Source organism: Misgurnus anguillicaudatus, chromosome 1, assembly GCF_027580225.2.
Source record: "Misgurnus anguillicaudatus chromosome 1, ASM2758022v2, whole genome shotgun sequence".
Classification (NCBI taxonomy): Eukaryota; Metazoa; Chordata; class Actinopteri; order Cypriniformes; family Cobitidae; genus Misgurnus; species Misgurnus anguillicaudatus.
The window spans coordinates 22,055,710-22,082,342 of record NC_073337.2 but is presented as its reverse complement, the minus strand read 5'-3'; the positions used below and the strand labels follow the sequence as shown (position 1 = coordinate 22,082,342).

Below are 26,633 nucleotides of genomic sequence, written 5' to 3'. Positions count from 1 at the left end.
ATAACCATCTCCCACCACAAAAACAATCACAACGATTTTTGAAAATACCCTTCACAGCATAGTTCACTTCACTACTGTATGCACGAATGCAGAAAGTTACATTGCTGGCCAGGATTGTCGGACGATATGTATTCCCTCTTTTCCGCGCGTGATCTCTAGTGAGCGAATCCGGAGGGGGCCGAGCAGGTGGGCGGAGTCAAACGGACCATCAAACAGTCCATCCACAGTGGAGCTCATTACAGCTCGTACCGTTCTCTCTCAATCTCACACAGGCCAAATCATTCCTGAAGCCTCCGTTACCATATTCCTGTCTCACACACACACACACTTCAGAAAAAGACACATCACAAGTAAACAAAGCCTGCTTCTGAGCACTAATTAAATAGATGAGCTGTATTAACATAACCTGAATGCCCCGGCCAATTCCACCCCCCATGTATTGCATCCTTACACATACTTATTTTTTTTTTGTTATGATCCGACCAGCGAGCGCCAATTGTTGGCCGGTGTAATTACCATTAGACCACGGCGGCTGCCTCTTTGATATGGTAATGAAGCTACAACCCCCCCCCAACCATCCCCATCTCCCAACACACACTCCTCTTGTCTGACAATCTACCGAACATGAATTTCAAACAGCCTTCTCAGCACCTGACATACAGGACTGAGACGCCCCAATGACCCACAATGCAATAAGGTACAGGGGGCAACCGGAGAGAGTCAAGCGATGGACAATGCAGGGCGGATGATGTTTTTAGCAGTGGGGGATACATGTTCAAATGACAGGTTTACAGCTTCTGCGCTGGATAGGTCGCACTGAAGAAAAAGATGTCACTTATGTTGTCAAATCCAGGGTCACGCCCCTCACCCAAGCTGATGGCAGTACTCGCAGCTAAATTGCACATCGCTTACCGTATATTTTGGGGCACTATGATAAGCCCAGCCTAGGCTGAAACAAGACAGTGAACATTTAATAGATGGTTAACCATAGCCCAAATAAATAAATAAATAAATGAAAGCAAACACTGTGTAATCACAGTTGACTTTGTTTATATGATGGAATATCATACAACTCGCAAGTTATTTAGTCTAAAACGACATGTAACCAAATTCAAGTTTATTTTGGCTAGAAGTGAGTTACAGTATAGGGTCTATAGCAGTGCTAGTTAACTGGCGGGCCAAATGAGGCCCTCCAATCATCTTTATCCGGCCCGCCGGTCATCTTTGTCTGATTTAAAATAAGCATGGTTACTTTAAAGCCACCTTCCCACTGTACATGACAAATGACGCCGATAAACCGGAAAGAGAGTCGGAAAGGGACTGCGTAGGGTCCCAACCATCTGCAAGTGCGTGATTTGTGGATCCAATTTGACCTTTTGGATACATTAAAAAAAGTAAACTTGTGCGACACCACATGTGACATGCCAACCAAAAGTGATGTATTTCAGTGTGTTCCAATCAAAACACTGTTTGCACTGTTTTTTTGTTTAACTTTATCAGTAACACTAATGCTGCGTTTACACCAACCGCGTTTCAGGCGTCAAAATCGCGTCTACCGTGCCTAGTTTGCCTCTTGAACAGTTTGAATGCATTGGCGCGTGTAGAGCAAAGTAGCCGCGCAAAAAAGAAAGCATTTGACAAGCGTCAGAGGCAAACTCCGCTTCTTGTGGGAGGGGCAAGTGCTATGCCGTTGTCTGTTTGCAAGATGGCTGATGTTGATTGTGTATTTATCGAGAGAGTTACCAGTTTGTATTTGGTAACCTTACTATAGGGGGAAAATAAATGGCGCGGGTCGATAAACGTCACGTGACTCAAAAGTGAAATGTGCATTACAACCTACCAGGTTGCCAAAAGTCCTCACTGACACTCTTCCAAGCGAGGTCCTTTTTATTCCTGTCTCTACAGAAATAAGAACTTGTGTCGTATAGCTCCGGGTGACTGCTGATAGACAACGTAAAGCGTTCCTTCAGGTTGAATGAGTGACTCCGGGCGGGGCTGCCGCCACAGCAGCAAGCAGGCTCCTGATTGGTTAACGTGGCGTGAAATTCCGCCAAAGTTCAAATTTTTCAACTCGGTTGTCAGCCGCCAATTTGCGCCATTTGCGCGAACTAGACGCGCGAATGAGGCGGAAACGCGTCTTCCGCGCCAAACACCTCATCCATGCCGCGAGAACTTCAGATGCGCGTCAAAGCGTCTTCACATTGACTTAACATTGAAATCACTCCAGCTTCACGCCTCTTCACGCCTGGTGTAAATGCAAATAAAAGGGACATTCCACTTTTTTCCAGCTCACCTAGAGTTAAACATTTAATTCTTACCATTTTAGAATGCATTCAGCTGATCTCTGGGTCTGGCGCTAGCACTTTTAACATAGCTTAGCACAATCCATTGAATCTTATTAGACCATTAGCATTGCGCTAAAAAATAACCAAAGAGTTTCAATATTTATCCTATAAAAAATTTACTCTTGTGTAGTTACATCGTGTACTAAGACCGACGGAAAATTAAAAGTTAAAGGGATACTTCACCGATTTAGCATTCAGCTTTGTAGCTGTAGAAACCCGGCAGTATTACTGAATGACCATGTTTCCCTCCATCATTTCCCCCTGAGAGGAGAGATATCTGCATTTTGGTTCTGCAAAAAAGTCCTCCGATGATGCAAAAATGGTCATATTACATCATCGGAGGACTTTTTTGCAGAACCAAAATGCAGATATCTCTCCTCTCAGGGGGAAATGAGGGAGGGAAACATGGTCATTCAGTAATACTGCCGGGTTTCTACAGATACAAAGCTGAATGCTAAATCGGTGAAGTATCCCTTTAAGATTTTCTAGGCAGAAATGGCTAGGAAGTACATTCTGAAATTGGCGTAATAATCAAGGACTTTGCTGATGTAACATGACTGCAGCAGGCGTAGTGATATTACGCACTGCCCGAAAATAGTCCCCTTGGTTACTTTCAATAGCAAGGGACTGTTTTCGGGCAGTTTTTGCGCTATTTTGCGACGCTAATGGTCTAATCAGATTCAATGGATTGTGCTAAGCTATGCTAAAAGTGCTAGCGCCAAACCCGGAGATCAGCTGAATGGATTCTAAAACGGTTAAATCTTTAACTCTAGAGGAGCTGGAAAATTATCATATTTTCAAAAAGTGGAATGTTCCTTTAAATCCTTTAAAAACTATTGATTACTGATAAGTAAATTATCACTTAAGTATAAATATATTTGTAGATTTAAGGCTCTTGTGCTGGAATGGGTATCTATCCCATGTTGACACAGATTTAGGATTAAACTGAAATTTCATTACGACTGCCACTAGGGGGCGAACTCCGACAGTCGTGTCCGAATGTAGTGTAAAATGGAAAGGCGGTTTAGCCTAAATATCGTTAAAATATTAAAAAATAAAACAAAGTGCAAATATAGTCATTAAGAGAATACTGGATATATGTTGTGAAGGCTTGAAATGTAACACTTTATAAAAGTTAAACAGTTATAAACAAAAGTAGTGTAAGAGCTCTGCATTACAGTTAGTGCTATACAAAAATACATGTGTTGATAGTTTAAACTTGCATTTTTTTGTGCAATGTTCATAGTTTCATAGTAAACTGCAATTGTTTTTAAAATATCAAAAAATATGAGTTTTTTTTAGCAATTAAAAGGCAAAATACTGGATACATGAAAAGAAGTGTGCATATTTTTTAAAATGCATGTTTTTTAGTATATATTCTATTACAAAAAGGAAAACAAAAAATAAATAAGTTACAATATATAATATAGGTAAAAGTAAAAATATATAAAAGATAAAACTTGGGGTCAAATTTTGGCCCACATCATATTTACATTTTTAAAATCTGGCCCTCGAAAAACAGTAGTTTTCCCTGGTCTACAGTTAACCTAGACGGAAAAAATGCTTTTCTGCTATTGCTTGCTGGGTAGTCTAAATGTTTAACCCATCCCTCGGTAATAAAGATAATAGCACACCTCCCCTCAAAAAGTGACATTATTTTCAGTTTAGCACAAAAGTGTGGGTTATATATTACATCCAGTAAAACTGAGCACTAGCAAAATTGATCCTTGCCCAAACATGAGTAAAAAACAATCAACGTGATAAAAAAATTTCAAATTTCACTCTCATTGCCATGAAGGAACGAGCGGCCTGTACACACACATATACAAACAAACAGACACACAAACAAAAACACATACACGCATGACAGAGGGAGGCAGGGCAGATCAGAGGGGAGTCCAGATGGACGAAGAGAGCCTCAGTGTCCCCACACCCTCACGTGTCATATGTTGTCCCATCTGTACCATCACGGCACGGCCCCCAACCCCAGGGACACACACGCTCATGTATACACACACATGCATTCTCTATCAGTCACCCAAAACCTTCTAGACAAGACTAAAACTCATAAAATGCTACGTAGGTGCCCATTGTGGTCCGATGGGTCAGGCTTTGGTTATAATGATCAACTAATAACCAATTAGTTTGACTCCCCTTTATAGCACAGCCAATACAAAATTACAGTTACACAGACGTCACTTTGATTGAGGCTTTGTGCTTTAAAGATGACTTTTCATAAAATAAACTTTATTAAAATGATCCCAAGGCCGTGCAAAACCCATCTGATCGGGGTCATGACAGATTAGCCAACTAGTCGTTCACAGGCTAGTCAATATTAAAAACATGTAGTTTTGCACATCCCTTGTTGCAAGGCACGTATTAACTCCCTCTCTCTCCTTCTTTAGTGCATGTGCGGATGGTTTGTTCTGGCTCCTAGAGACCTTTAGAGAGTACATCACCTCTGCCCTTCACTTTCAGCTCTTGGCCTATTTAACACTCGGCTGGAGCTCTCCACGCCACGGCGCTCTATTAAATATGCTCTTTGATACGGGCACACACTCTGTAAATCTAGGAAGCGCTACTTAGAGGTTAATTCGTTTGCAGCTATTCAATTGTGGATGAGAGCTCTCAATATGTTCAGTTTCAGCAGCTCGGAAGCGAAAATGAAGAGAGTCATCGACCGCAACAGCTAAAACAACTAAATTAAAACGAACGCCTTTTTAAAAAAAACACCCGTGTAATTAGCACCGAGACGCCTTATAGGAAGGAACCACAAGAGCTGGAAGAATTTTGCACTAGCTATTTTGCGTACTAATTGCACAAACTGAAACTGCAAAATGGGATAACTTTGGTTTGCAAAGAAGTTTCTCAAACATTTACTTAGGCTATGTCTCAATGGCCCTGTCCCAAATGGCGCACTTTATGTGGACTTTCGGTCTCGTGGCCTTAAATTGCACGTGCTCGCTTAGTTTACTAGTTTGTATGGTGTCCCATCTGTCATTTTTACACTTCGAAGTGTGCTCATCAGCGCCCCCTTGCATCCTTGACGCGGTCTTCAGTGAAGCCCGCACTGCAGCAGGCTTCGCGCACTTTACCAACACAAAAGTCCTTGCGAAAGAGAAATCGTACCAATCAGATGACGGAAGGGAGGAGTTCACACTGATGGGCACTTTCTCTTCCCATTTCCAGCGTGACGATTGAGTCTGTCGCAAAATACGACTCTGGTGCGCCCTCGTGGGCTCGCCTCAAGGGTCCCTAAGGTCTGCACTACATGATGTCATTCCACAAGACCACAGGGTGTCCCATTTGTCATTTAAGGTTTTAAAGAGGTGCTCATGGGTGCCTCCTTTTTAGCTTCGCAAAGGCTAAAGTGGTGTTACATCACAAAAGTATGGACTTGTAGGAAGAAATTAGCTGTGTCCCAACCTTTTAAGACTAATTGCGTCACAGCAAAGCAACTTAAGGCTAGCAAGGCTGTCCCAATTTTGAAGGATGCTTAAAATGAAGCCTCAAAATGCGCCCTTATTTCTCTGCACTGCTAAGGATAGAAAAAATATATGGATTATTCTCCGCCTAGGCTATCCCAAGATTCATTGCACACCTGTATTGGCGGAATACAATGGCTGGATATTTTAAACGTTTCTTGTCACTGTTTGTCACTGTTTTAGTATTATAGGTTATGTTTTGTATTAATATTATTCAGTGTATGTTGCGTATATTTCTAAGGTTGATTAATTTGATATACTGTTAATTAGTTTAATCTACATCAACGTGTCATATTTTCTTAAAGGTCACTTTCTCTCTGATCCCATTTTTTAAACCCTAGTAGTGTGTTATGTTGCTATAATAGCATAAATAATACCTGTAAAATGATAAAGCTCAAAGTTCACTGCCAAGCGATATATTTTCTTTAACAGGATTTGCCTTTTAAAGCCTGCAGCGAACGGCCGGTTTGGACTACAGCCATCTACTGCTTTAATGACGTCAGTAGAACAGTTTTTTGACTAAACTCCGCCCACAGGAATGTCAGTCGCAGGCTAAGCTAACGGCAAGCTAAGCTGCTATCGAATCACAGCACACTAAACAAACTACACAATCAGAACTCGATACGTATTTCTGAAGGAGGGACTTCATAGAACAAGGAAGAAATCAGCCCGTTTTGAGGACAGTGAAAACAGCGCTATACAGATAAGTCAATTGTGTGAAAAATACCGCGTTTTTTACACGTGAAACATGAACACACGTTATAATGCGCACTGTAAATACAATAAAATCTTCAAAAACACAGAAAGAACGGGACCTTTAAATAAATTAATATTTTTCTGGTTCCATATTTATGCGCGGTGGGCGCATACAACAGGCAGTGTTGGTGGTAACAAATTACAAGTAACGTGCATTACGTAATAATATTACTTTTCGAAAGTAACGAGTAAAGTAGCACATTACTTTATAAATGTACACATTAATATATGAGTTAAAAAAGTAATGCAAAACAGAGATGGCTGGCCAGAGCTTGACATTTTTGTGATGGAAATATGCAATTTCTGAATGCAGAACTTCTAAGTAATAAAACTGAAAGAGATCAAGCATTAGCCTGAGTAAGAAAACGTAACGCAAAACGCATGTATTACTTTCCATGAAAAGTAACTAAGTAATGCATTTAGTTACTTTTTTGGTGAGTAACTTAAAGGAACAGTATGTAGGATTGTGGCCAAAACTGGTATTGCAATCACAAAACCTGTGGCTAAAACTGGTACTGCAATCACCCAACTGGTGGCCAATACACAACATGTCAACATAAACATCAGTTGAGGGCTGCAACTCCACTTTTTAAATGACAATATTCTGGCCATACCACTGTTGTCAGTGATATAAGTATTTGAAATGAAAATGTTTTGTTAATGTCTAGTGACATATCAGGGCCATTTTATGATTAATTGATATACATTTCTTACATACTGTTCCTTTAATCTTGTAATGCATTACTTTTAAAAGTAACTTTCCCCAACACTGACAGCAGGTAATGCTAATTTTAGATCCTTCGAAAGGCCAGACCATCTCATTTCAGTTCCCTTCGTGGACTTTGGAGGCTGCCACCCTCAAAGACTGAATGCTCACCTTCTGAGGTTGCGCCCTTAGACGGTCGCAGCCTTTGAATTAAGACACACCAATTGAGCGTTTAATGGTGCCTATTGCAGCAGGGCCTTAGAACTTTCTGTTTGCACAAACAGGAAGTCCCACCCCGAAAACTCTTGTTATTCATTTGGCCAATTCTGACATGACAAACCATTTAAACAAATAGCAACACGACAGAGACAGTTATTACACTGTAAAAAGAAGTCAAAATTTGGATCAACTTAAAAAATAACTTCAAATGGTAACACTTAAAAAAAGGAAAATTTGTTGAAAAAATACCTATTGAAGTAATATTTTAAGTAGGGCTGTCAAAATTAACGCGTTAATAACGCCACTAATTTTATTAACGGAGATTAACGCAACGCGCAATTTCTGTTTGACCCTTGGTCCAGCCCATAGTTGAATGAACAGAGACGCAGACAAATGTGACTCTCTCTAAATGAGTAAAAGGTTTTCATAGAAATAAGAACATTAAGCAAATCGTCTACCAAATCCAATGCTCTAAATGCTCGTTGGACATCTGATATGATCTTTATTTATACGTCTGAGAGGTGTAACGTTACCGTCCTCCTAATGCTTAATCTAATACAAAAAGGCGTCTCAATTCATTTTGGTTTAGCTTTTATGCATGACTTAGAAAATAGACTGCAGGACTTGCTTGATGTTAAAAGAGTCATTAAGAGAGATAAAGTTCGGTACCTGATTAATGTTAAAGAGTTATTAAGAGCGACAAGACTCAAAAGCGATCCCCTCACGCTGACTGACTGATATCTGAAGCGCGTGCACACAGACGCGCGAGTGCGCGACCCGGATATATAGACATGTCATCTACACAAAATTACAGTTTTACAAATATCTGTTTTGATAAGAATTCACGCAGGTAGGCTCTATAATCTGTTATGTTTTAAGTAAATGTTTGGTTAACTGTTGGGTAAAACTATCTGATGTGTAACATTATATTAGATCACTTAGATTTTAAGCAGTCTGTCTCAATGTCAATCAAACAAAAGGAAAAAAAGTTGAACATACATTGATGATGTTTTTGCTTTGTGTGTGCTAAATCTATTAGTTTTACCAGTAATTTTAAGGTATTGATGTGGTAATATAATGTATGGATGTGGAAATGTTTGTGGTAATTTGACTCTTTCAACTTCAAACACGTGTAGTTCTGTCATATTTTGTTATATTTCAACAAATCATGCATTGTTCTATGTTTTAATAGAGAATGTCAAAATATGAACAACTATTTTTTTTAAATTTGCTAATTCCGACTCAACTTGCCAGCACAGGTCACAAATGATGCAGCAGCAAACAAAAATGGAGACAGAAACATTTTCTGAAAGGAAAATTCATATACAAAACAATGGCTGGTGATTCTGTTAAAATGTAAACAGGCTGTTGTTAACATACATTTGCATAAAGCATCTATATATGTATATATGATTAGAATATTAAAAACCTGAAAAGTGTTAAATTAGGGTAAATTTAGAATGGATAAAAATGTGCGATTAATTTGCGATTAATCGCAGTTAACTCATGAAATCATGCGATTAATCTAGATAAATTTTTTTAATCTATTGACAGCCCTAATTTTAAGTTGACCCAACTTTTTACTTTTTACATTGCATATTCCTATGCAGTAAAAAAGTTGGTTCAACTTTAAAAAGTAAGTTACCTGGTTGCCTTAAAATTTAAACTTAATTCAACTTAAAAATATTAGTTGACAAAAAACTTTTCACAACTAATATTTTCAAAATTACTAGGTACTAAATTTAAGATAACTTTATATTAAACTTTAAATTTAAGATAATTTTTTTTCTAATTAAAGATTACTTAATCTTTTTTACAATGTATGCAAAATCAGCCGATTATGGCTTATATAGATATAGTTGTCTCTGTTATAGGTGTAATAACAAAAATGATGCATATACAATATGAAACTTTCAATATGAAAGTGAAAAAGTGAAAGTGACGTCTTTACCAATGTATAGTAACTCATACTTGGAATGTGACCTTTGCATTTAACCCTTCCAGTGAATAGTAAACCCACGCACTTCAAGTCGTAAACACACACATGCGGAGCAGTGGGCAGCTATCACTGCAGCACCCAGGGAGCATTTGGGGTTAAGGTGCCTTCTTCACAGTTGCAACCCACCAGTCGTAAGCCTCAAACTGGCAATTTTTGGGTTATAAGCCCGAAACTCTAACCACCAGGCTACAACTGCCTAATATGAATCATGCATCTTATGATTGCGTTATATTGATATATTATTCTGCATGACATAAAAACCGTGTTGCGAGTTATTAAACGTCTAATTACACAGCTAGAATCTATGTTTATGTAAAAATGCCTGGCACCGACACAAGAGTTCTGCTTACGTGCAAACACAACTCCTAGAGATGAAAGAAAAAAAATAAAGATTCCAGGAGAGAATTCCAGGAGGCACTCCGGAGTTTTCGTCTAAATGATCAAGCAGCATGTAACAATACCTCCCACTAATGGAGGTGTTTTGTTGGCTTTAATGCACCTAATTGGCCGATGTTCACCGTTAGCGGCAAAAGTGGAGAATAAGGCTACTACCTGTTCTCCTCCTCCTCTTCATCTGTTCATCTCAAGGAAAATAAAACCCAAAAGACAAGATATTACTTTAACCCACAAGAACCCCAGAGGAGAGAGAGATTTTCTCTCACCTGAGATAAATAGAGCAGGTGATGTTTATGTATGATTCTCATTATTTAAATCCCCAGCTTTGATGCGGTAGATCACTTTAAACGCAGTGAGAAAAGCGAGAATTGATCCGCACGGCGAGTTTGATCTTATCCGGGATTACTCGGAATACTTTTGAATGATCTCCGAAACATTTCAAGAGCATTAAAACCGTATTCAAAAAAGAAACTTGTATCGCCGTATGACCGAGCATTGATTTCGTCTATTTATGTAGGAGATCGCTGAAGAGCCCTGGTCATTGAAAAATCTCTCGCTTGGACTGTTCCTCCATCTCTCCAGAGGTTCCCGTCGTCCTCTTCTGGCCTTCTCTAACACTCACCAGACCGAAGCAATTACGAGCCCTGACAGCAAGCCCACATCGTATGGAATTGGATTGTATGTAGACGAGCTATTGGCTGTTTATATGGAAATGCGATTGCCGTGTTGATTAGGGAGCTCCGTCTCTGCCCACGCCCTCCACCGCGGCACATCGCAGGGGACGTCGCAACCTACAAGGCACGCAAACGCGTCAATGTAATTCACTCAAGAGCCTCATTTTTCATAATGAGCGCGTATTTAGGTGGCCACCGCTGTTTTTGCACACTGCGAGATGTAATGAGTGTGTATACATTCACACGCGCGTTTGCCACAATTAGCCCGGCGGTCGCTCGGGTGAGGGGGTTCAGGTACATCGGAGAACCGGAATGGGCCAGGTCTACAGGGAGGGAGACGCAGGGAATACGGTGGCACAGGGCATATTGAGAGAGCTGCTCAGGAGGGAATTTGGGAAAGGAGCGTGGGACAATCTGTCGCCGGATGACAGATGATGTTTTTTGCTGAATAGCACACAGAGAGGTAGGACAGAAAGAGAGACTAATATTCAGTACGGGTTTGCGCTGACTAGTCGGTTAATTGAGTCGTTAATTGAAGTGCGGGGTGCGCGTTGAGTAGATGTCAATGCAAGAAATTTTGTTTTAGTGCATAAACTGTGTACCAGTGTGCATGGCTTTTTGCTGGATTCTGATTGGTCAATTGTGTGTGATTAAAGCTACTGAAATCATATACAAGCAGGGCCGTAGCCAGCTATGAGGTCACAGAGGTCCGGACCTCGGTAATTTTTTCATATTAAAAAATAAAATTTGAAGTTCTCTGAATGACTAATACGTTTTTCAAAAAGAATCCGCATATATAATTAAATTTGGACAGTTTACTGTATAGTTTAGTGTAAAATGACGAAGACGCTTAAGCTGCGACGACGCGGGTACAGAATTTGCAGTGTTGTCAGATCCCATTGTTAAAAATCCTCTTTAGACGTAGTGTTTTAGCAATTAATGTGACACTTTGACATTATCTATAAAGTGATTGTTAGTTGTAGGTTAGTATTAACGATTTTTTTTCTGAAATACAAGGTTTGGACGAACTTTGTTTTTTTTAAGGCCAATTATTTTTGCTTGTTTTTTGTACTAATATCTGGCAACATAGAAACTGAACGTTATCAAATAAGACGCAGGTTATTGCTGATACTACATTCGGTAAGATAAAAGCTGTAATCATCATAATTGTGTCTGTAAGAGTATCAACAGTATCAACAACACTAGCGAAAAACAGAAAATAATTCTGGTACAAAGATGTAGAAGAATTGGGTATAAATAAAATATGCCAAATATGTTAAAACACGTAGCCTAAAACGGTAAAGCTAATCTCAACAAAACATTAGCATTAAGAATTCTGTTATTTCATTTCATTTAGAAGTTACCTTTAACAAAGTCATGCTGAAAATAATAAGAGCACTAAACAAGTTCTTAAAATCTTGTAACGTTTTTATTATGTAATATTGCTTATTAAAATGATTACAAAATAAAAATTGTTGCATGAAAAAGTAATAAATAATCCAGCAGTCCCAGTCCATACCCCAAAACAGAGTGTGTACCCAAAGTGTAAAAAGTTTAAGACAGAATATTTTATATCCCAGGTAAAAATAAAGTATGCTTCAATGTACTTAAACCACTTAAATACTAGCAAGTACATTTGTAAGTTATGTAAAGTTATGCTACAAATATACTTAATAAAAATAAAGTTCTACTTGAGAAGTACTTCAGTTTACCTGAAAAAGTAAGAATACCAGTACCAACTAGATTTTTATTGAAATAAATGATGTTTCAAAATAACACTTAGATGAACTTAATTTTAAGTACCACCAAAAACAAATGTGATATATAAGCCACAAAATTAGTGCACGAAAATAGTACATTTACTAAGTGTACTTAAAAAGTGTATTTTATTTATGTGCACTTTTTTCACCTGGGATAGCATTTGTTAACTCTTAACACCCCACCCTGGACCTCGGTAATTTTCAAACCCTGGCTACGGCCATGTATACAAGCATAAAATCCAAATGTTACCCGGAGAATGACAGAAACTACAACGAGTGGGACACAAGAAGTATAAATTTAGTAAGGGGGCCGTGTACACTTTCGGTTTTCACCCACATCATCTTTGCTCTCTGTAAACACAGAACTGAACAGCTAAGGGCACTATTGCATAATGGTGTATTGTGGGTCACATAAGGTGACTACTAGTAAAAATTAATAGTTGTGCCATTTTCGGATATCCATGATGGTACACGGGTGATAAAATCTTTGGGAATTTTTGGAATGGCAACCACAATTGGCTTTCATTCCTCTGTGTGTATTTACATTAGGAACTAAGACAGAGTAAACAGGTGCTTTGTTAGAAAGTACTACAGGCCTGTCGTGTGCCGTACACACACGCTAACACAGTCATACTTCACGTCCTCCATCACGGCCCTATCTGTATACATAGGAAGTCAAGCGTCCTGCAGCCATCAGCTTGTGGGGTTTGGAGTGCATGCAGGTGTGGTCCGACTTAAACAACTGCACGTGTACAATCGCATTTAAAAGGAGATTTTGGACAGTAGCTTTGCTTTGAGGATAAACACACACACACACACACACTTGTTGAGCCATGCTTTCCAATAAAGGAAAAGAGGATGTTGCTTCATAAGCATAGGTCAAAAAGTTCACAACATCTAAAACAACTTTACAGCCCTACAACTTCCCGCTGCACTACATGATTTCCTGTCTGTGTGGGCTAACCGCAGGCGGGACTTCCTTCCGACACATACCGAGAGGAAGAAGGGTCAGAGGTCACACTTGTATATGCACCATGCACTCGGGTCCAAATACTCAAACAATATATTTAGTGTTTATGCGACGCAAAGGAAGCTTTAGTCATAAAAGCATAATTGTAAATGAAGTGATACCAGAACACAGATTAATACACAACTGTTACTAAAACAATACAGGTTCAAGGTTTTGTGCCAAGACATTTTACATTTATACATAAACTTATTGTGTGTAGCGATTTGGCCTTGATCATCACAGTCTGATTTTAAAGGGACAGTTTCCCCATAAACAAATATTCTGTCATCATTTCCTTACCCTCATGTTGTTGTAAGAACTTCTTTAATCTGCTAAAAACAAATGAAGATATTTTGATAAATGATCACAGAGTTGACGGTACACATTGACTTCCATAGTATTTTTTTTCCTACTATGGAAGTCAATAGGTCAACTGTGTGGTTGCCATCATTTATCAAAATATCTTCCTTAGTGTTCAACAGATAAAGAAACTCATGTTTATAACAACATGACGATAAGTAAATGACTCTTTAATAGCTTGTACGGCTTATAGAAAGGGTGGTAAAACTATATATATATATATATATATATATATAAGATACATCATTAGCGGCTGTTTCTATGGGCAGCTATGCACAAGTCGTCTGTGATATTGGAATGGTCCAAGGCGGACCATTTACCAGAAAACCATCGTTGCCAAGTCTGTGATCACTTTAAAACTGGTGACGCAGATTGTTTTTCCTGCACTGTAAAAAAAAATGCAGCATTTGTGTCAAATCATCATAAATTTTTATGTTACAATTTAAGTTAAATGATTTCGACTTCTTTTATAAGTTATGTCAACTTATCACATGTCAAAACTTAAAATAGCAGGTTGAACTGACCTGCAAAACTAAGTTGTTTTAACTTCTTACAGCATTTTTTTTACAGTGTGCAGGTTAATTGTTGAAGCGAAGTTTTTTTTTATCTGCTGTCAATATTAAGGTAAGATTATTTTATTTTTGAAAATAAAGTGTTGGTATTGGGCTAGATATTTGGCCATTGTGTTGTTGTTTTTTTCGCAAATTTGGCAACCATGATGGTCTGAGAACACTCGAGAGCAAACTAACTGTGTGTCTGCATACACACCCATGTTTGATCAAATGCTGTAGACCCAAACATTATAATTGTTAAACTAACACGATAAACCAAGATGAAAGTGTTTGTTAACCTGAGATTAAAATTAATGTAGTTTAAAAACCTGTAGTATTAAAGGTGGGGTGCATGATTTTTGAAAAAAACTTTGGAGAACAGAGTCGGGCCGAGTATCAAAACACACTTGTAGCCAATAAGCAGTAAGGGGCGTGCCTACTAACCGACATCCTTGCCTGGGTTGCGTATGTGTGGGACGGGTCTATCAAAAGAAGGTCCAGATTCTATTGGGGTAGGGGCGTGTTTGTTTAGGTGATTTCAAATATCAACATTGACTTTCAGAGATTGTGCACCCCGCCTTTAAGTTAATACACTCTCAGAAATAAACATGTTTTTATATATGTACACTGTCAAAAATAAAGGTGCAAAGTTGTCACTGGGGCAGTACCCTTTAAAAAGGGTCCTATTATGTATCTTTAAACTGCCAATATGTACCTTTGAAGTACTAATATGCACTCTATGGGTACAAAGGTGAACCTTTTTGAAAGGGTACTGTCCCAGTGACATCTTTTGTACCTTTTTTTTGACAGTGTGCACATATAAAAACAACACATTGACACCTGTGAAAGGTTAGCCCATTTTTGGGAATATAAATATATTCAGGAATATACACTCACCTAAAGATTATTAGGAACACCATACTAATTTGACCCCCATTTGCCTTCAGAACTGCCTTAATTCTACATGGCACTGATTCAACAATTTTAGGATATAATTTTAGGAACTTTAGAAATGTTGGCAAATATTGATAGGATAGCATCTTGCAGTTGATGGAGATTTGTGGGATGTACATTTACAAGGGCACTAAGCTCTTGTTCCACCACATCCCAAAGATGCTCTATTGGGTTGAGATCTAGTGACTGTGGGGGCCATTTTAGTACAGTGAACTCATTGTCATGTTCAAGAAACTAATTCGAAATGATTTGAGCTTTGTGACATGGTGCATTATCCTGCTGGAAGTAGCCATCAGAGGATGGGTACATGGTGGTCATAAAGGGATGGACATGGTCAGAAACAATGCTCAGGTAGGCCGTGGCATTTAAACGATTGGCCAAGAAAACATCCCCCACACCATTACACCACCAGCCTGCACAGTGGTGACAAGACATGATGGATCCATGTTCTCATTCTGTTTACGCCAAATTCTGACTCTACCATGGAGACTCATCAGACCAGGCAACATTTTTCCAGTCTTCAACTGTCCAATTTTGGTGAGCTTGTGCAAATTGTAGCCTCTTTTTCCTATTTGTAGTGGAGATGAGTGGTACCCGGTGGGGTCTTCTGCTGTTGTAGCCCATCCGCCTCAAGGTCGTGCGTGTTGTGGCTTCACAAATGCTTTGCTGCATACCTCGGCTGTAACGAGTGGTTATTTCAGTCAAAGTTGCTCTTTTATCAGCTTGAATCAGTCGGCCCATTTTCCTCTGACCTCTAGCATCAACAAGGCATTTTCACCACAGGACTTCTGCATACTGGATGTTTTTCCCTTTTCACATCATTCTTTGTAAACCCTAGAAATGGTTGTGCGTGAAAATCCCAGTAATTTAGCAGATTGTGAAATACTGAGACCGGCCCGTCTGGCACCAACAAACATGCCACTCTCAAAATTGCTTAAATCACCTTTCTTTCCCATTCTGACATTCAGTTTGGAGTTCAGGAGATTGTCTTGACCAGGACCACACCCCTAAACGCATTGAAGCAACTGCCATGTGATTGGTTGATTAGATAATTGCATTAATGAGAAATGGAACAGGTGTTTCTAATAATCCTTTAGCTGAGTGTAAATCTCATTTAATTGTTTACGAACCAGAGGGTGATCAACGTATTGTTATCCTGGAAAACTGCAAGGTATGTCTACGACTGAACCGTTCCAAAATGCGGGACACATACATGGACCAGTCAAATTATGCATCTATGTATAACATATCTATGGGTAAATCAGTCATGTAAAACGACAATGAACATTATATACACAGACTTTAAAAAAGGACAATATGACCTTTTCGAGCTTGGCTATCTTTCCTGGACAGTGTCAAAAGCAAACCCATATGTCATTTAATATGAGGATCCGTGAAGCATGCACTTGAGTGTATTTGACAGAAAAAGAAAAAAGCAATCTGATTTTTGGAGTGTGGCTCTTTCCAGTTGACTGCATCGGCAGCTGAGTAGCTCTGCAGTGACCCGTGTGTGTGTATTTATATGTGTGTGTGTGGACAGGGTACATGCTGCCCTCAGAGAGAGAGAGAGAGAGAGAGAGAGAGAGAGAGAGAGAGAGAAAGAGAGAGTCATGGGGTAACTCTCAGCTGCCCTGCATTGTTGCTGCAAACACACAAAGCACACAGCCTGGCCCTCCAGCTGGCCCTGTGCACCCTCCCTCCCTCGCCGTTTCTTTTGCTCTCCGTTTGTTCTGATAACTGTGACCCTGCTGTATCTGTATCATCAACCCACCTCCCTCACATCCCCACTATCTGTCGGTCCCTATGGTAAAATGCCATCCAGAATACTTTTTGGCTCTCTCTCTCTCTCTCTCCCGAAGGTGAAGGTCCGGTCTGGGCCCTCGATTCGCTCTCAGGGCACTACAATTGGCTGATGTCTGCTCTGCTGGGCCGGGATGGGGCGATTCATTGGCTGACTGTTGCATGTAGCCATGGAAACTACTAGTCCGTGATAACTGTGATTAGAGGTGTCATGATGACAACAATACGGCGCAGTGCAACAATGTGACTTTGATGAGCGCATCGCAGTCATTGTAAAGCAGTAATTGATTTGTTTACCAATACGGCAGACTTGGCTTGTGCTGGGCGACAACAATGGGGTGTCCTTGGACGAAAGGGGGAAAGAAGAGAGTAAAAATAGGAACTGACCTACAAAGGGTGTGATAAAGATGAGTGCTCGTCTTCAGACCACAAACCCATCGGTGAGCAACTGAACCCTGGGGATGAAAAAAGGAGAAGGAAGCAGAAATTAAAGAAACAGTTCACTGATGAAAAATAATGTCATTATTTACTCAATCTGACATCAAACCAAATCTGTGTTTACTTTTACGTAACAGAACAGAAATGTTCAAATTTGAATGTCTAAGCTTCTGTTTTTCTTACAATGAAAGTGAATGGTGCCCCACAGCTGTCCATGAAGATTTTTAAAGTTAAGATAAAAACACTGTTGTGTCACTTTATATATATCATATACAGTAGCACATACAGTATGTAGCAAATTCAGTGTTTTTTTCTTTATGGATAATAAAAACCTCGGTCACCATTCACTTTCATTGCATCGATAACAACAAGTCATAAAACTATAACTTTCGTTATTAGGTAAACTATCCCTTTAAATTTTTTTAATATTAAACATCTGTACAGAAAACTATCCAAACAGATCCACAGAGACCCTTTCAACAGGTGGGAGAGGAAACTCGCACGTGTGTTTTCGGAGGGGGCTGAGTGCATGTGCGAGAGTTCGACTGTGTGTTAAGAGCTCTGTTTTAATCTTTATGGTAATAAACTCTGGCAGTTACTTGGCTGCCGGCGCAGCAGATCAGGCTTTAATAGAAAGTAAATGTGTTTGCAGAGAAAGGGGAAGAGTCACTTGAAATGGGACTAATGTATTCCTTATTGAGTGTGTGTGTGTGTGTGTGTGGCCACTAGGTTAAGCTGAGCTGGGTGATGCTTATCAGCTTCTCAACAAGTAGCAAATCAAACAAACATATGCCTTGTAACCATAACACACTGTTTATAGCTTGTGTTCTAAGGCAAACATTACTATGAATATTGTTCATGCATATTTTTTAAAGTTTGTGAAACAGACAAATATGTCCCCAACTGTCATTGGGGCTGTACCCTTTCAAAAAGTACAACTTTGCACCCATATAGAGTTCATATTAGTACCTCAAAGGTGCATATTGATACTAAATGTATACATGTCTGTACCTAAGGGTACATACTAGGAACTTTTTAAAGGGGCCATATAATGAAAATCTGACTTTTTCCATGTTTAAAGGTGGAGTGTGTAAATTTAGTGGTGAGGTGGCAAATTGCAACCAATGGCTCAGTCCACTGCTCTTCCCTCGCTTTTGAAACACATAGAGAAACTACAGTAGCCACCACTGGAAAAACATGTCATCGACTAAGACAAATTAATAAAAAGTTTGTCCGTTAAGGGCTTTTGTAGAAACATGGCGGCAAAAAATGGCAACTTCCATGTAAGGGGACCCTCTGTATATGTAGATAAAAACGTCTCATTCTAAGGTAATAAAAACATAATGGTTCATTATTAAAAGATTTTCACCCATTATAATATAGTTTTGTATATTATGTAGCATTTCTGTCAAGAAATCCTTTTGAAATTTACACACTGCACCTTTAAGTGCTATAATTGGGTCCCCAGTGCTATCAACCTAGAAAATGTAAAAAAAACCAGTAACTTTGTTTTGGTAAACCATTTTCTGCAAGCATGTGAAAAAATAGGTTATTGAAATTTGGGTCCCCTTGTGATGTCATACTAACATGTTATAATAACTTATCTATATGCTATTTTGAGCTAAAACTTCACATATGTACTCTGGGGACACCAAAAAAATTTTTTACATGTTAAAAAAGTTTCATGAAATGTCCCCTTTAATGGGTACTGCCCCAGTGACAGCTGGGGTACATACATACGCATTTTACACTAACAGTGTAACAGTATCAGAATCACCTTGATAAACCCATAGACATAGTTGATAGGATTAAAATACAGTATAGTAACCAACCATCCAAAACATAAAAAAGGGCAAATGCACAGCAACATGGCAACCACCTATAGCACCACAGTGGGATGTTTTCCATGACCGATTCATATTTTCGTCTGAGTAATTTCCAATATCCTCCTACGAAAAAAGGTGCTTTTTAAAATTAATATTAAAAAGATTTCTGGAAAGTATATGATATGCATGTTTATATCTGTGTCTGGTCACAGTAATACAATGATATGGTAATACAATGTACAATTGTGTCTGCTAGTCATTTCACACTTCATTCCATCTCTCTCTTACTGTCACATAAACTTCACACAAACAACATAAAACACGTACACACAACACGTTTCCCCGTAATTCGCAAATGTGCACTCCTGACACAATGCGAACGCACTACGCAGACAAAGTGCACAAAGTCTTAACTGGCAAACTGGCCTCTATTCACTCCTGTTTAAAAAGGTCACCGTTTTCTATGGCTAAGCGAGCCCTGTGTCTAGATAATTTTATGCATAAACAAATGGCAAATTTGTGCCACATAAATATGTATTAGCAATTAATAATGTCCCGCGTCTGTGGAGATGCCAGGTGCATGCGAAATCAGCACGGGCACTCTGCAGAGCTGGTGCCTTTGTTTTCCTCCGGCTCTCTCAAGATTGCCACAATAGGCGCACAATAGATGCACAATGGGCACCGGTAACAGGGCACCGTGCCCCTGAGACAACGCCAGGCTCCCTGAATGAGCCACCATCACCTGAGCAGAGCCGAAACAATGCGGGCATCGGCGGGGGTATTATTGAATTAGCGGCCGCGTTGCGATTAAGGGTTTAGAGGGGCATTTAGTGGCTTTGGTTTTTAAATAATTAAAAATTTGATGACTGAAGCATCCACGGATGCGGGTTTCGGCGGCGTATGTGCGCGCTGACGGGAGTGCCAGAGAGATTGAATATGAAAACGTGCAGATACACGCACATGCACACACACCTGTTTGTCAGCTGGAACACCTGGAAGCTGTCTGTCCCACTTTTACCTGTGTGTCAGAGAGATCTTTATGGCTATGGCAGTGTGAGCAAAAACACACAGCTTGGGATGCAAACTGTAAGACAAGTAAGAAATCTGTTTGCTGATTCAGATCCGTCTTTATGAATCTTTTTTATTAATGATTGATTTAGCACTTTTGAGGAAGTAGATGGAAATGCACCACTGAGACAGATTAAAGGGACACTCCACTTTTTTTTTTTAAATATGCTCATTTTCCAGCTCCCCTAGAGTTAGACATTTGATTTTTGCCGTTTTGGAGTCCATTCGGCCGATCTCCGGGTCTGGCGTTACCACTTTTGGCATGGCTTGGCGCGGTCCATTGAATCTGATTGGACCATTAGCATCGCGCATAAAAATATCCAAAAATTCGCGATATTTTTGCGATATTTAAAACTTGACTCTTCTGTAGTTACATCGTGTACTAAAACCGACAGAAAATTAAAAGTTGTGATTTTCTAGGCTGAAATGGCTAGGAACTATACTCTCAGTCTGGCGTAATAATCAAGGACTTTGCTGCCGTAACATGGCTGCAGGAGGTGCAATGATATTACATATTTCCTTGAAAAATAGTCCCCCGCTATTGAAAGATACTAAGGGGACTATTTTCAGCAACCTAGAAAATCGCAACTTTTAATTTTCCGTCGGTCTTAGTACATGATGTAACTACAAAAGAGTTTAGTTTTAAATAGGAAGAATAACAAAACTCTTTGGTTATTTTTAGCGCGATGCTAATGGTTTAATCAGATTCAATGGATTATGCTAAGCTATGCTAAAAGTGGTAGCGCCAGACCCAAAGATCGGCTGAATGGATTCCAAAACGGTAAAAATCAAAATGTTAAACTATAGGGGAGCTGAAAAACTGGCATATTTTCAAAAAAAGGGGAGTGTCCCTTTAATTAATTATTAATTTATTAGCATTCTTGGTTCACGGAAAGGAATCTGCTTAAAGGTGGTCGAAATATGTTACTGGGGCGGTACCCTTTTTAAAATGTACAGCTTTGCACCTATAAAGAGGTACATATTGGTACCAAATCTATAAATATCTGTACATAATGGTACCTTTTAAAAGGGTACTGCCCCAGTGACAGCGGAGGTACATATTGTGACCTTTATTTCCAAAAAGTGAAACCATAGAGACCGCTATAGTACATAAAACAGATCAGTTTGGCAGGGCGGGATCTTTAAAACGATCACAATGCCATTATAATAGTTTCACACAGACAGACGTGAGCGGTACGGTAAATGAGACAGCACAGCTCCTGTGTTCCTCTGCCCCTCTAGTGTTTAATAGGATCAGATAAACACAAAGGCTCTGATAAAGTGCCCGGCTAACATCATACTGAGATAGAGAGAGAGAGAGAGAAAGAGAGAGAGAGAATTAAAGAGTAGAATGGGGGATTGTAAAAGCATTTGTATCAGACATAGCGGATGACAGAGGGGCTTATTTAGGGAAAGAAGAGGATTACCAGCCTGCGGTTGCGCTCGGCTTCAACTCTATAATCACTGTGATCATAAGACCAGCACAATTCGGCTCCGCTAATAATGCACACACACATCTGCCTATTCATTTCAGCTGTAATGCAATAATAGCCCTGAAACATCTGTTAATGAAACTCGCTGGAATCAAGATGGGCGGATTTAGGAGACATCTGTCCCTCCATCAGCTTCAACCTGCTCTGGGTCTTCAGGCTTAAATGCAACTTAAAATTAAAATTGACCCAATTATTTTATTATTGTGTATGATTGACCAATGCATTTTTTTAGTTTGCCTTCCCTAAAACCATTCAGGGTGCAGAGCTTCAGAGCACCTCCACCAACATCTCATCTCATCTTGAGTACTTCATCCAGTCTGAGGCCACAAGGGCCACTTCCTGCCCTGCTCCCAAGGGCGGGGGGTTTAGGCGGGAGAACAAAATGACACAGTGCCCATGAAAGAGCCATTGTTCACTGAGGTGGTCTTGGTAGTTGCGAGGGGAGGTGGCTAATCACAAGGCTGGCCACAATGCAGGGGTAAATATTTATCTAGCGTGATGTAAACGAGGGATCATGTAATTTCGCAGCACGTCGTTCCTTCCTGCATGGTGATGATGTTTAGTCTCTGGTTTGGAAGGTGGGGGGAGGATGTATTAGTCATTTGAAACTGAACTTGCCTATGACGGACACAGCAGTGGCTGATTATCACCGGCACATCTTCACACCAAGAGGAGTGTTCTTTGATAATATCTTAAAATAAATTTCCCCTTCTTCCCTCACATTTACAAACGCACACTATTACGCAGTGGAAGAGAAACGAGAGGTCTTACAAAACTCTTGCCACACTCACTTCCTCTTGCTGTATTTATGCGCCAATTGTTGCCACTTGACCCCGGTGAGCTCCTCTGAACTGAGTGATGTAGTAATGACCAGCAGTATGGGCCAACCACGCACTTAAAGAATGGTCTTTGCCTGGCTGTATTGTTCTGTAAAGAAACTTTAACATCCACAAAAACATTCTTTGCACAAAAGGTTCTTTGTAGTAGAAAAATGTCTTGTAGACTATAAAAAATAAGAAAGAAATGGTTGACTTTAAAGGTTCCAAAAAAGCTACTTCTATTCCATCCAGACGTGCCACACACATTCTGAAAAGTGAAGGCAAAACATGTCATCGCCCCCCTGGTGGCTGCCTGCAGTATAAGTCATAAATTCTGCCCTCTTTGTGTAAACAAATGACATGTGATCAAATAATACTTCAAAAAAATTTCCCAATAGCCATTTTACCTTTCAAGGCTTTTTTGCGGAAAAGGTTTTAGCGCATCAAAAAGTTTACCGCTGACTTTTGCAAATGTCGACACAAAAAATATTTTTTGTGTAAGTTAAGCACATAAGTGCAATGTCAATACCTTAAAGCAACACTATGTAGTTTTTTTACCTTTAAATAATGTCCCTAAAATTATTTCAGTGATAGAACAACTTTTAACTGGACAAACTGTACTGTTGCTGCAACCTGAGCAGCCTCCTAGCTGCTACAAACCCACTCTGAAAGTGGCGGTGGAGGGTAGGAAACACAGCCCCGCCCCTCCCCCTGCCTGCAGAAGAGTGTTTGATACCAGGCACTGTTGCGCTGTTCAACCACATGGGGGAGCTGTAAGTCATTTTTACATGGAAACTACATAGTGTTGCTTTAAATGTCGTGAATAAACAAGTTTGGAAATTTTTTTTCGTCGAACAAATACTAAAACAATAAATACACATTTATTTTAAATAACAAGGCCACAAATATCAAAGCTGGTTCCAGCTGTGCTTTAGTCGTAAAAGCTTAAGGGCCGTTCACATTATAACGATAACTATAAAAATATCGTTTTATAATAAAGACAAAAGCGGATTTCACACCATAACTATAACGAAAAAGATACAATGAACAATGTCGTTGGGGTCACTTTCTAAACGATTTTTTTCCCCAACTGATGAACGAAAAACCATTGACAGCCAATCAAATCTATTTGAACTTCAAGTGCACACGCTCTATAACATCAAATTACCTCAGGTATCCAGTGCTGATGCAGTTGCTGTGAAATTCACTACGTAATGCTTTTTTCCTACCACACTGACTACGCCAAAAGGTAACTTAGATTACACAAACTTGATTCACTGTTTAGACTTACGTGTTGAGGACATCTGCATGGTTACCCGCTGTGTAAATGCAATAAGAACAGCATATTTACATATTCAGTGACATGTAAACAATTGCAACAGTTTTTATTACAAGAAATATATCATAAAAATTAATGTCATTAAAGAAGTGCCCCGCGCGTGAGCAAATTAGCATAAGGTTATCGTTATAACGTGGACGCTAATAAAGTTATCGTTATAGTATACGTTTTAATGTGAACAGCCCTTTAGACATAAACTGATTCTGGTTGGACATTTTATATCCAAGGAAATCCATAAAAACCTTTACTTTAGGGCTTTTACAGCTTTTTGATGTTGTCTTCGGATATTTTGAACATTTGTCATTTTTTGTGAAATTAAAATGACAGCAGGTAAATTTCCATAAACTGTCCGAATATAAAAAAAATGTTGGAACACTAAATGTAGATAATTTGCGATATACACAAAAAAAAAGTATGGAAATGGTTCAATGTCCGATTTTTTGCAATACGTGTCACGACAGGGTTGTAAGGACAGGACGCAAACGCAAGGTTCAAAATAAATAACATTTAATAATAAAAACACGAGGGCAGACATGGTGAATGCAGGAACACAGGAACATTAACACAGGAAACAGACAGGGTATCAATGACAATAATCCGGCAACCGGTGTGACAGAACAAAGGCATATAAATACAAAGACAATTAAACAAATGACAGGTGTGGTGTATTGGCGTAATGAGTCAATGAAAGTCCAGGTGAGACGGATCAGTGCAATACACAAAACATGTCACGGACTAGCCGTGACAATACGCCAATACTTATGCAATTAGTTTTCGTTATTTGTGACGTCATCCCGCACACCATTTTATCAATAGAAGGTATTTGAATGGACTAGAAACAGCTAATTTCGCAATTTTTTTATGCTTATTTACTTTGCGTACAACAAAACTGTCTGGAAACATGGCAAATTATGGTTTCTGTTATTTTAGTTATTTTTTATGTCGATGTACTTTAAAGTGTTCCATTTTCTAATAAGTTTGGTTATTAAAAAGAGATGTGTAGACATAATTTGTGTTTTGTGAGTTAAATGGGAAAATGGGCGTGGCCTTGATACCAGGGCTCCGCCTCACAATCACTACTGTGCAGACTTTGGTACCAAAAATGTCAACATCACTGCAAGATATAAGCAGCCATTTTTTTTAAACATTTTGGCTTTTTTTTTTTACAAAGGATGTCTATGGAGACACATCGTCCATCTATTTTACAGTCTATGGTTCCGTTACGCTGTATGGTTCCTTAAAAAACCTTTAACAAAAGGTTCTTTGTAGTGGATAAAGGTTCTACAAACTAAAAAAAATCTAAGAAAGAAATGGTTGTTTTAAGAAATTTGACTAGTCGGAGCTGATGGTGTAGTGGGCAGCGCTCCGACATATGGTTCAAAACGCATTTCCGCCGACCCGAGTTCGAATCCTGGCTCGAGGTCCTTTGCCGATCCCATACCCCTCTCTCCACCCTCTACTTTCCTGTTGTCTCTCAAAACTACTGTCTGTCAATAAAGGCAAAAATGGCCCCCAAATTTTTTTTTTGAAGAGTAGCTCAGATTTTCTCCTTCAGATCTATTCTATATATTCATTTGACAAAAAAATAATTCATCTTGAGTACTTTTAAAGAAAGTAAGTTACATTTCACTGTCAGAAATAAAGGTGCCAAAGCTGTTACTGGGACGGTACCCTTCAAAAAGGCCATAATATATACAGTACCATATAGGTACAATATGTATGTTTGAGGTACTAAAATGCACCCTTTAGGTACAAAGGTATTGAAAGGGTACCGTCCCAGTGACCGCTTTGTACCATATTTAAAAATGTGCTGTATGGTGATACCAATACCAATTTGAGGTATCATTCACATCTGTTCACCAACATTCACTTGACTTGGTGTGCATGTTATACATACACTTACTGTAAGCAAATAACTGTTTGCATGTTCTTGCAGCTGAACTTATAAAAGCTTGCAGCCGACAACGGCAAGGCCATGTGTTCGATTACGCACGTACTGATCCCACATACTGCACTGTACAGTAAGTTTGTTTTTGATAAAATTGTATTTTTGTGTGTATCTTCTCCACCTGTTCAGCCGTCAATTCAGATGTCGTTGAGCACAGTGATAGGCTGACAGATATCTAACACTTAAAAACAGCGTCTGTGTGACAAGCTAGACGAAATTTGTCCTCATGTCTGCACTCATCATCACTGTCAAGATCTTTACCCACATACATATTTCACTTCCTCTGTCTTTTACAACATCGTCGTCCCTGGCTCTCTCTCTCTCTATCAATCTCTTGTACCAACTTAATTTTCTTTCTCTCGCTCACGCCCTCCCCACCTCTGCTTCTCTTTTTCTCTCTTGATCTTCTCACTATCTCTATTCTTCCTCTTCTCTCACTCTCCGTCGCTCAAGCATAACACATTTGTTCCTACTCTCAGGTTTTTCTGTGCTCTGTTACCTGTGTGTTGGTGTTTAGGACTTTCCGTTAAGTGCTGTGCAATCCTGCAGTCGACATCCAGATTGGGTTTTGCCATCACTCTTTCAGACATTTAAATAGCTATACAGTATAAGATGAAGATGAATCATTGACTTCTTCATTAAGGTTTATCATATAAAGCCAATTACTACTACAGACTTGCCCTACGTCA

The 26,633-nt window shown here is 39.3% G+C and overlaps 1 protein-coding gene across 6 annotated transcripts in view; it reads right to left on the bottom strand.

Moving 5' to 3' along the window:
* sox5 (SRY-box transcription factor 5) overlaps positions 1-26,633 on the bottom strand; it is a 283,238-nt gene that overhangs the window by 214,123 nt on the left and 42,482 nt on the right. For 5 of the 6 annotated variants that reach the window (XM_055190505.2, XM_073868214.1, XM_073868215.1 and 2 more), the window contains one exon: positions 17,402-17,469. The gene's annotated coding sequence lies outside the window, so the exon portion shown is untranslated. The remainder of the gene's footprint in view (positions 1-17,401; positions 17,470-26,633) is intronic. The other variant, XM_073868212.1, reaches the window with a different exon arrangement.